At 52.9% G+C, this 10,078-nt stretch overlaps 1 pseudogene; it reads right to left on the bottom strand.

The window, feature by feature from the left end:
- Positions 1-6,897: 6,897 nt before the first annotated feature.
- On the bottom strand, positions 6,898-7,016 carry LOC137644728 (5S ribosomal RNA; annotated as a pseudogene).
- Between the last annotated feature and the right edge of the window lie 3,062 nt (positions 7,017-10,078).

Below are 10,078 nucleotides of genomic sequence, written 5' to 3'. Positions count from 1 at the left end.
CCAATAATTTTGAAGCAGGATGCCATTCCTAGGACCAGAGTAATGGCGGTGTATATTAAGACTGAACACCTGTTCTCATAAATCCTGCTATCAATGTGGATGTCATAAGATTCAGGTAATAAAAATTTGTGGCAGGCATAACAACTTTTATTTGTGCACGATCTGCCGGAATCCAGATATAGAAGATTCTATTTTTAGCTATGGTTAGCAGCTTTTCTAAGAGAAGGACACTAAAATCAAACCATTATTCTCTACTCACGGGTAGTGCCATAGCCTCTGTACCATGGCCTTCCACTGTCTTAGGTTAGAGATCTCTTACTTGAAGGTACACTCGGGTACACTATTCTATCTTGTTTCTCATCATCATGTTATTTTGAAGTTTTTATCCTCTTAATATTTTAAAGTTTTTTATAGTTTATATATGAAATATCTATTTTAATGTTATTATTTATTGTTCTTAAACTTCTCTTGTAGTTTTTCTTTATTTCCTTTCCTCACTGGGATACTTTCCATTTTGTGGCCCTTGTTTTTCCAACTAGGATTGTAGCTTAGAAGGTAATGATAATAATAGTAATAATAATAGTAATGATAATATTAGTAATAATAATAATAATAATAATAATAATAATAATAATAATAGTGACAAACATAAGGTTCAAGGCTACGCAGACGAATGTATGGAGAGTAAAATATGCGTTTTCGTTAACACGGTTTTTATTGTTCTATTCCATAAATCCAGTTGTAAACCGGTAAAAATGTAACAAAAAGAAATGAACATTAAAATAAAGAACTCTTACAAACACGTTAACATAGTAACACACGGTACTTTACACTGACATGGAAGACTACATCACTCGAGGATTAAACATTAACAATCTAATAGCCAGTATGATTACTCTAGTCAAACTAAAACCAAAACAAACACACAATTCCCTAGTAAATACAAAGCTCAATTCACATAACATAACCGAAAAAAATCATACCAAAGTGTCGCCATAAACTCCGTAACTCATCACTACATTGTACAGCATTTGACAGATAAAGTAAAGTTCTCTCAAAACCAGTCTGTACTGCGACAGACCACAAAAATATACTCTGTACACAAAGTCACATTTACATCACCTGTTACTTCCTCGCTAGTGCTAGACAAGGCAAGTGATAACAACCGAAGCACGAATTTTGACTTTTAAGAGTAATTTAAATATAAACATAATTACATGGCTCCTCTAAATGCTTAAACGCCTTAAAGAAACGATTTAACAAATAAATTCTTACCAAAACCTTTAATTCACACTATGTATAATAAACAAACACCCATTACACAATAAACAAACATACTTTAAGTACAATGTTAAACATGAAACATACACAATACAAATATAATGCACAATAAACAATCAAGTATAATGTTAATCATGAGACATACACAATACAAATATAATGCACAATAAACAATCAAGTATAATGTTAATCATGAAACATACACAAAACAAATACAATGCACCAAATATGACAATTCGGAGATAATTTGTATTTTTCCTAACCATACAAACCTTAGCTATTTACATTGGGTTTACCTTTTAGCGTAGCTGAAATGGCGAGCCATTAGAATTTAACGAGGGTGTATTACCCCCGCGCTAGTTAGCAGGGGGGTAGGGGAGTGGTAGCTAGCTACCCCTCCCCCCCTCACACACCGGTGAACTGCTTCACTTCACTTAGAGGTAGGACTTGTCTTGGGGGACAGGGCTGGCGGGCAAATATATGTAAATAGCTAAGGTTTGTATGGTTAGGAAAAATACAAATTATCTCCGAATTTGTCATTTGTTCCGTAACCGAATTACAAACCACGCTATTTACATTGGGTGACTTACCCCTTAGGAAGGGTGGAAAGTCCCCAGTCATACTGGCTTTGGCTTAACCCGGGGACTCAGAATCCGAGTGAGTCGCACTCGAGAAAAGGCACCTCACAAGTTCCTTGCCCCGCAAGGAACTGTGTGGCCTACATAAGCTTGTGTGTGAAGGAAGAAGTGTGACCCGTCCTAGGCAGTTGACCTGGAGTTCCAGAAGGAACTCTGGGTTAGGACGTTCCCAATACCACCTCGTCAGGGTATGGGGAACGCGACAGTATTGACTCAATACTCGGAACACAAGGAAGCATGAAGCATGGTTTACCTGCAGAGGTTTGAGGTCAGCTATGCAGAGACCAGGATGCTGCTTCCCAGTAGAGGGGGTGATGAAGAAAGAAGTAAGGGCCAGACATACTTCTTTCGTTCATGCAGACTAAAACCTGATAACAATGCCCTCAACCTTCTGCTATCTGTCCAAAAAGGAGCCTGAGGTTAGACCAGCTGTTATGTAGCCACCACAGAGCGATAGAAACGTATCGATACTCCTGTGGGTCACGTCCTGCAGGAAGCGGGCTGCGAAGGTCATTAGACATTTCCAGACTCCAGCTTGTAGCACCTGCGTCACAGAGTAGTATTACATGAAGGTGAGGGACGTTGCGATGTATCCGACATCGTGCTGTAGGGTGACGTGATTGGGGAGGGACTGGATTCAGGTCGAGATGAATGTCCTTGAGTCCTAGCTGAAGAGGTATACTAGTGACTCTCCCCCGTGTCCTTCTTGTGCTCCCAACCCGGCTGCACGTGAGGACAAACTGCAGCTGTACCCAAAGATAACCCCTCGATTCCTTTACTGGCAAGGAGGAGAAGGTTTGGGTCATCTGATACAGAATGGCGACTCAAAATCTTGAAAGGAATTGGACCGAAGGGCCCGGGCCTCAAGATTCTGAGTCTAGCCAACAACTCAGGAGCAAACCTGAATGTTGCCTTCCCCCATTCCTTAGAAAGGGCGGAGTCGTACGAGACCAAGAAGATTGCTTACACACTGGCCGAGGCCAGAGTGAGCAGGAGCCCCAAGACGGAATACGATCAGAGGCCTGACGTAATGGGTCTTGAGAAGATCTCTTAAGGGACTAAAAAGTCCGAACCATGCTCCATGTTGGAGGTCTCACTCCGACTGGGGGCAGGGACGTTCGCAGCTTCGCATGAGCGAGGAAAGGTCCAGCGGGAAGGAAAAAGTTTATTCCTTTCAGCCTGAAGGCCAGGGAAAGGCTGAGCGACAGGCTTCACTGCCGAGAGCGGAAAGGAGTTTCCTCCCGCCGAAAAGCAATAAGTTCGTTATTGCTGGAGAAGAGGCCTCAAGGGAAGAGGTATCTCTCCCACGACACCAACTACAGAAGACTCTCCACTTCGCCTGGTAGACCTCTGCAGATGACTATCGCAGATGACGCGACCTCCGCCTCGCAACTGTAGCGGGTTGTCTCTTCTTGAGGAGGAGGCGTAGTGTCTCCAGGCGTGAAGCCGAAGCAATGCCCCGGCTCGTGAAAGATGTTGCAGTGTGGTTGTTTGAGTAGGCTGTGCCGTGGGAGAAGCTCTCCCGGGAGTTCCGTCAGGGGAAGCAGAGGGTCCGGAAACCGTTCCGCGTATAGTCCCAGTGGAGCTCTCAGGGCCATTGAAAGGTTGACAGACAACCTGGTCTTGTTGAGACCCATTCTCAACAGACAACAATGGTGGGAAGACGCAGGCGTCGATGTTGTCCCACCATCACCGGAATGCATCTTGCCAAAGAGTCTTTGGGTCTGAGGCTGGGGGGAAGAACAGCGGAAGCTTGAAGTTCCAAGCTGTCGCGATCAGGTCCCCCAGGCCAGGACTTGCTGGTTACTAAAGGCCAAAGACCCCCAGGTACACTCTATCTGCGAGGCTCTGCTCAGATAGTCGGAGAGAACATTCCTCTGCCCGGAATGAGCGAACCAATAGTGGTATTGAGAGGATCTCAAATCATCTCAGTATCTCTACTGCAAGATGCGAAGGAATGAAAATGCGTCCCTTGCTGGTTGGAATATGCCAGTACCATGAAGTCGTCGCGCACGGAGCGACTCGGCAGGAGCTGTAGGATCTGTAGCGGGGCCAGACTACGGCCCCTAATCCTGCCTGAATGATGGAGAGGTATCCTTCAGGTCCTGACCATAGACCTGAACTGGAACATGCCCCCCCTTTTCTTTGACGAGTCCGAGAACAGCATAAAAAAAGTGGGGAAAGGACGAGAATATCCACTCCCATCAAGAGGTTCCATAGGTCAACACCCATTGCAGGTCTAAACGTTCCGCTGGTCCCATAGGGGCCAGAAAGTCCGGTTAATCGTTGCTTTGAAACCACCGGAACTTGGGCCGCCCCACAGGGAACTTATCCTGAGGCAATCGTTCGGGACTTTAGACGGGTCAATGAGGAGAAGAGACCTAAGAAACGTTCCAAGGTAGGGCTGAAAGCTCTGCTTGACTGAGAACAGGTACTGCGACTCTCCTCAGCCTTGCCACAGTCAACTGAAGGGAAGGCTCGGAAGAGGAGGCAACAGCATCTGGCGTCCCTAGGCGGTCACACATCCAAGTACCAACCAGACCTGACGTTGCTTAACCTCGCTGGACGGACGAGAAGTGAGGTTTCCAACGTGGTAAGGCCGTTGACTCAATATCATGGCTAGATACTCCAGATGTTGAGGCAGAAGTAGAGAAGGCTCCTAGCAAATTACCATGATCCCTCACTCATGGTAAGGATCCGGAAGCTTGTCCCGGCGTTGAAGAAGGTTGAACTCGAGCCTACCGGAGTTGACCAGACCTCCAAAAGGCGAAGGAGGAGGAAGCCTGCTCCTGAGTGGCCATGAGGAAAGCAGGGAGAGTTCTCTGGGGAAAAACCTGCGATGCCACGGCGGGATCGCCACACCGCATCCTAAGTCTAGGCTGAATTCCAAGAGCTTCCTGGAAGATGGATGAAATGGAAACTGAAAGTACCCGTCCTTCCGATCCAGGGCCTAAGGAGTCCTGCTGCCTCGTTACCAGTCTGATCAATTCTGCTGTTCCACGCTGGACGAAGTTTGTTCGACAAACTTGATCAGAGCCGAGAGGTCGACTACGGAATTCCCATCTTAGATGCTTTCCTACGAGAAAGGATCGACTAAAGAAGCCGGAGGGGGGGGGGGGGGGTGAAGCCGTCGACGATCCTATGGAGGACCTATTCCTAAGGCATGGATCATTCTGCCCAAACGGGCAAAACTCTTGCCGACCCCATGGCATAGAGGTTCAGTGACACTGAATTCGTTGACAGAGACGGCAGGCGCAATATCCTTGGCTGATCACGGAGATCGTGCAGGAATCGGCATCGGGAAGCTGTTATCCGGATGAATAACCTTAGGCATCCTCCCAGCGTGAGACCTGCAAGGGGGGGTTGCCAATCCTAGAGTTCGTGAACTCTGCCGCTCCCTCTAGGATTATGCCCCCCCGGGAGAGCCTCACGTGCTACCTGTTCCTGACAGGAGGGGACTGCTATTGGACACCTTGTCTTAGCTGCCGTAGCCGGTCCGATAACTTAGGCTGACGAGGCTGAAAGAAAGAGGCACTGGAGGCCTGCAGGGTCTGGAAGAAAGCACCTTGGAGGAGTGAAAACGGAAGTCGACTTCCTCCGCACAACCGCTGTCCATGTCTCTGTCCTTGGGTATAAACAAGCTCTTCCCAAGGATGGAGGAGTGTCTGAGCTTGTCGATATCCACGGATGAGACACCCGAGAGGAAGCCCTCGGTCATTGCGTCTAGATGGTCCAACATCGAGCTTGCCCGCAAGTTCGAAACTTGGCGACGAAAAGCCAAGGTGCTTGAGCCCGAGAGGAGGAAAGTACCCATGATCTTCCTGGAGCTTCCTTTTACAAAACCTTGGGTCGCAACCGAGGAGGAAAAGGACCTGGTAAGCCCCTTTCACGAGATGGAGAAGAGGAAGGGGTAAACCAGTCACCCCTTGGCCGACGGAGAAATCTCGAACGGAAAGCTCCCTGGCAAAACCCTTCCAGGGAATGACAAGGATGGGCTAACCCAGGTTCTGGAAAGAAGAATGTTGCTCAGACCTCCCTGAAGATTTTTCCCGCTCTTGCATGTGCCATGCTCTGCGTTTACGGGGTGAGGACCGTGTTCTGGAAATACGCTCCAGAAGACTCGCCAGGCTGGCCATGTTGCGAAACCCCGATGGGAATCGCGGTCGCAATCGCCCTGGCGCTCGCGCGATGGTAAATCAATGGTTTGCGCGTGGCCGAACGTGGAAGCGCGCATGCGCGGGCAGGCAGGAGTGCAAACGAAAGTGCGCGAAGGAGCGCAGAAGGAGGGCGAGCGTGGTAGGAAGGGCGAGAGCTGGTGGTCGGCGAGCGATGACCCGTAGGCGAGCAATGACCCGTAGGCGAGCAATGACCCGTAGGCGAGCAATGACCAGTAGGCGAGCAATGGATACTGCAGGAATCAAACCGACGTTCGCGCGACGGAACACCGTCGGTCCGCGCGACGGAACACCGTCGGTCCGCGCGACGGAACACCGTTGGTTCGCGCGACGGAACACCGTCGGTCCGCGCGACGGAACACCGTCGGTCCGCGCGACAGAACACCGTCGGTTCGCGTGGGGGCGAACATTGGAGCGCATGTGCGCCGGCGCGTATGAGCGTAGGCGCGCGGGCACGTGGGCGTGCGGTCCGAGAACAGCATGAAAAATGTGGGGAAAGGACGAGAATATCCACTCCCATCAAGAGGTTCCATAGGTCAACACCCATTGCAGGTCTAAACGTTCCGCTGGTCCCATAGGGGGCAGAAAGTCCGGTTAATCGTTGCTTTGAAACCACCGGAACTTGGGCCGCCCCACAGGGAACTTATACTGAGGCGACTGTTCGGGACTTTAGACGGGACAATGAGGAGAAGAGACCTAAGAAACGTTCCAAGGTAGGGCTGAAAGCTCTGCTTGACTGAGAACAGGTACTGCGACTCTCCTCAGCCTTGCCACAGTCAACTGAAGGGAAGGCTCGGAAGAGGAGGCAACAGCATCTGGCGTCCCCAGGCGGTCACCCATCCAAGTACCGACCAGACCCGAAGGTGCTTAACCTCGCTGGACAAACGAGAAGCGAGGTTTCCAACGTGGTAAGGCCGTTGACTCAATATCATGGCTAGATACTCCAGATGTTGAGGCAGAAGTAGAGAAGGCTCCTAGCAAATTACCATGATCCCTCACTCATGGTAAGGATCCGGAAGCTTGTCCCGGCGTTGAAGAAGGTTGAACCCGAGTCTACCGGAGTTGACCAGACCTCCAAAAGGCGAAGGAGGCGGAAGCCTGCTCCTGAGCGGCCATGAGAAAAGCAGGGAGAGTTCTCTGGGGAAAAACCTGCGATGCCGCGGCGGGATCGCCACACCGCATCTTAAGTCTAGGCTGAATTCCAAGAGCTTCCTGGAAGATGGATGGAATGGAAACTGAAAGATACCCGTCCTTCCGATCCAGGGCCTAAGGAGCCCTGCTGCCTCGTTACCAGTCTGATCAATTCTGCTGTTCCACGCTGGACGAAGTTTGTTCGACAAACTTGATCAGAGCCGAGAGGTCGACTACGGAATTCCCGTCTCAGATGCTTTCCTACGAGAAAGGATCGACTGAAGAAGCCAGGGGGGGGGGGGGGGGGTGTGAAGCCATCGACGATCCTATGGAGGACCTACTCCTAAGGCATGGATCATTCTGCCCAAACGGGCAAAACTCTTGCCGACCCCATGGCATAGAGGTTCAGTGACACTGAATTCGTTGACAGAGACGGCAGGCGCGATATCCTTGGCTGATCACGGAGATCGTGCAGGAATCGGCATCGGGAAGCTGTTATCCGGATGAGTAACCTTAGGCATCCTCCCAGCGTGAGACCTGCAAGGGGGGGTTGCCAATCCTAGAGTTCGTGAACTCTGCCGCTCCCTCTAGGATTATGCCCCCCCGGGAGAGCCTCCCGTGCTACCTGTTCCTGACAGGAGGGGACTGCTATTGGACACCTTGACTTAGCTGCCGTAGCCGGTCCGATAACTTAGGCCGACGAGGCTGAAAGAAAGAGGCGCTGGAGGCCTGCAGGGTCTGGAAGAAAGCACCTTGGAGGAGTGAAAACGGAAGTCGACTTCCTCCGCACAACCGCTGTCCATGTCTCTGTCCTTTGGCATAAACAAGCTCTTCCCAAGGATGGAAGAGTGTCTGAGCTTGTCGACATCCACGGATGAGACACCCGAGAGGAAGCCCTCGGTCATTGCGTCTAGATGGTCCAACATCGAGCTTGCCCGCAAGTTCGAAACTTGGTGACGTAACGCCAAGGTGCTTGAGCCCGAGAGGAGGAAAGTACCTATGATCTTCCTGAAGCTTCCTTGTACAAAACCTCGGGTCGCAACCGAGGAGGGAAAGGACCTGGTAAGCCCCTTTCACGAGATGGAAAAGAGGAAGGGGTAAACCAGTCACCCCTTGGCCGACGGAGAAATCTCGAACGGAAAGCTCCCTGGCAACACCCTTCCAGGGAATGACGAGGATGGGCTAACCCAGGTTCTGGAAAGAAGAATGTTGCTCAGACCTCCCTGAAGATTTTTCCCGCTCTTGCATGTGCCATGCTCTGCGTTTACGGGGTGAGGACCGTGTTCTGGAAATACGCTCCAGAAGACTCGCCAGGCTGGCCATGTTGCGAAACCCCGATGGGAATCGCGGTCACAATCGCCCTGGCGCCCGCGCGATGGTAAATCAATGGTTTGCGCGTGGCCGAACGTGGAAGCGCGCATGCGCGGGCACGCAGGAGCGCAAACGAAAGTGCGCGAAGGAGCGCAGAAGGAGGGCGAGCGTGGTAGGAAGGGCGAGAGCTGGTGGTCGACGAGCAATGGATACTGTAGGAATCAAGCCGTTGGTCCGCGCGACGGAGCGCCGTCGGTCCGCGCGACGGAGCGCCGTCGGTCCGCGCGACGGAGCGCCGTCGGCCCGCGCGACGGAGCGCCGTCGGCCCGCGCGACGGAGCGCCGTCGGCCCGCGCGACGGAGCGCCGTCGGCCCGCGCGACGGAGCGCCGTCGGCCCGCGCGACGGAGCGCCGTCGGCCCGCGCGACGGAGCGCCGTCGGCCCGCGCGACGGAGCGCCGTCGGCCCGCGCGACGGAGCGCCGTCGGCCCGCGCGACGGAGCGCCGTCGGCCCGCGCGACGGAGCGCCGTCGGCCCGCGCGACGGAGCGCCGTCGGTCCGCGCGACGGAGCGCCGTCGGTCCGCGTGCGGGCGAACATCGGAGCGCATGTGCGCGGGCGCGCATGAGCGTAGGCGAGCGGGCATGTGGGCGTGCGGTCGCGCGGGCGTGTGAACGCGCAGGCACGTGGGCGCGCGGACGCGCAGGCACGTGGGCGCGCGGACGCGCAGGCACGTGGGCGCGCGGACGCGCAGGCACGTGGGCGCCCGGTGAGCGCAGGAGGTCGGGAGACCGATGGCGCATAGGCGGGCGATGGCGCGTTGACGAGCGATGGCACGTTCTGGCGAGCGATGGCCCGTAGGCGAGTGAAGGTGCGTTGGCAAGCGATGGCGCGTCGGCAAGCGATGGCACGTCGGCAAGCGATGGCGCGTTGGCAAGCGATGGCGCGTTGGCGAGCAGTGGTGCGTTAACAGAACGCTAGCGCGCAGGCGAAGAATCGCGCCAGCGCGTAGGCGATCGCTAACTCGTAAAAGACTAGGGATGGTTAGCGCGCATCGCGCTAACAGAAAGCGCGCAGGTGCATCAGGAAGGTGAGCGCTGAAGCAAGCTGTTGATCAGGCGATCCTGGACGGTCAGAAAAAACCGTTGGTGCCCATTGGTGCGTGGCAGAAAAGGGCGCGCAGATGTGCGCTGGCGATTGAAGAAAGCTGGTGCACAGAAGGACAGAAGTAAAGGTGAGCGCTGGCGAGCAGGAGGAAGATCTACGGCAAGACTCAGCTACCGGAGATCGTGGTCCAAAGCAGACGAGCGCTAGATCGCTACTGATGGTGTCCAGGGGAACTGACACGCGTGGCAGATCGATGGCAATAGTTGACGCGTAGGAGATCGCTGACGAGCAGACGAACGTTGACGCATCTGTGGTCGCTGGCGAGCTGGTGATCGCTGGCGAGCAGAAGGCAACGCGTGGAATCCTGTGCGTAGAACAGGAGTCCTTGTCCAAGACCTGAACCAAAGTTCTAGATCGCGAGGGAGAACGTGGGCGCAC

The sequence above is a fragment of the Palaemon carinicauda genome, chromosome 7, assembly GCF_036898095.1.
Source record: "Palaemon carinicauda isolate YSFRI2023 chromosome 7, ASM3689809v2, whole genome shotgun sequence".
NCBI lineage: Eukaryota > Metazoa > Arthropoda > Malacostraca > Decapoda > Palaemonidae > Palaemon > Palaemon carinicauda.
Note: the sequence above shows the minus strand (reverse complement) of the source record. Positions and strands in the feature narration are given on the sequence as shown.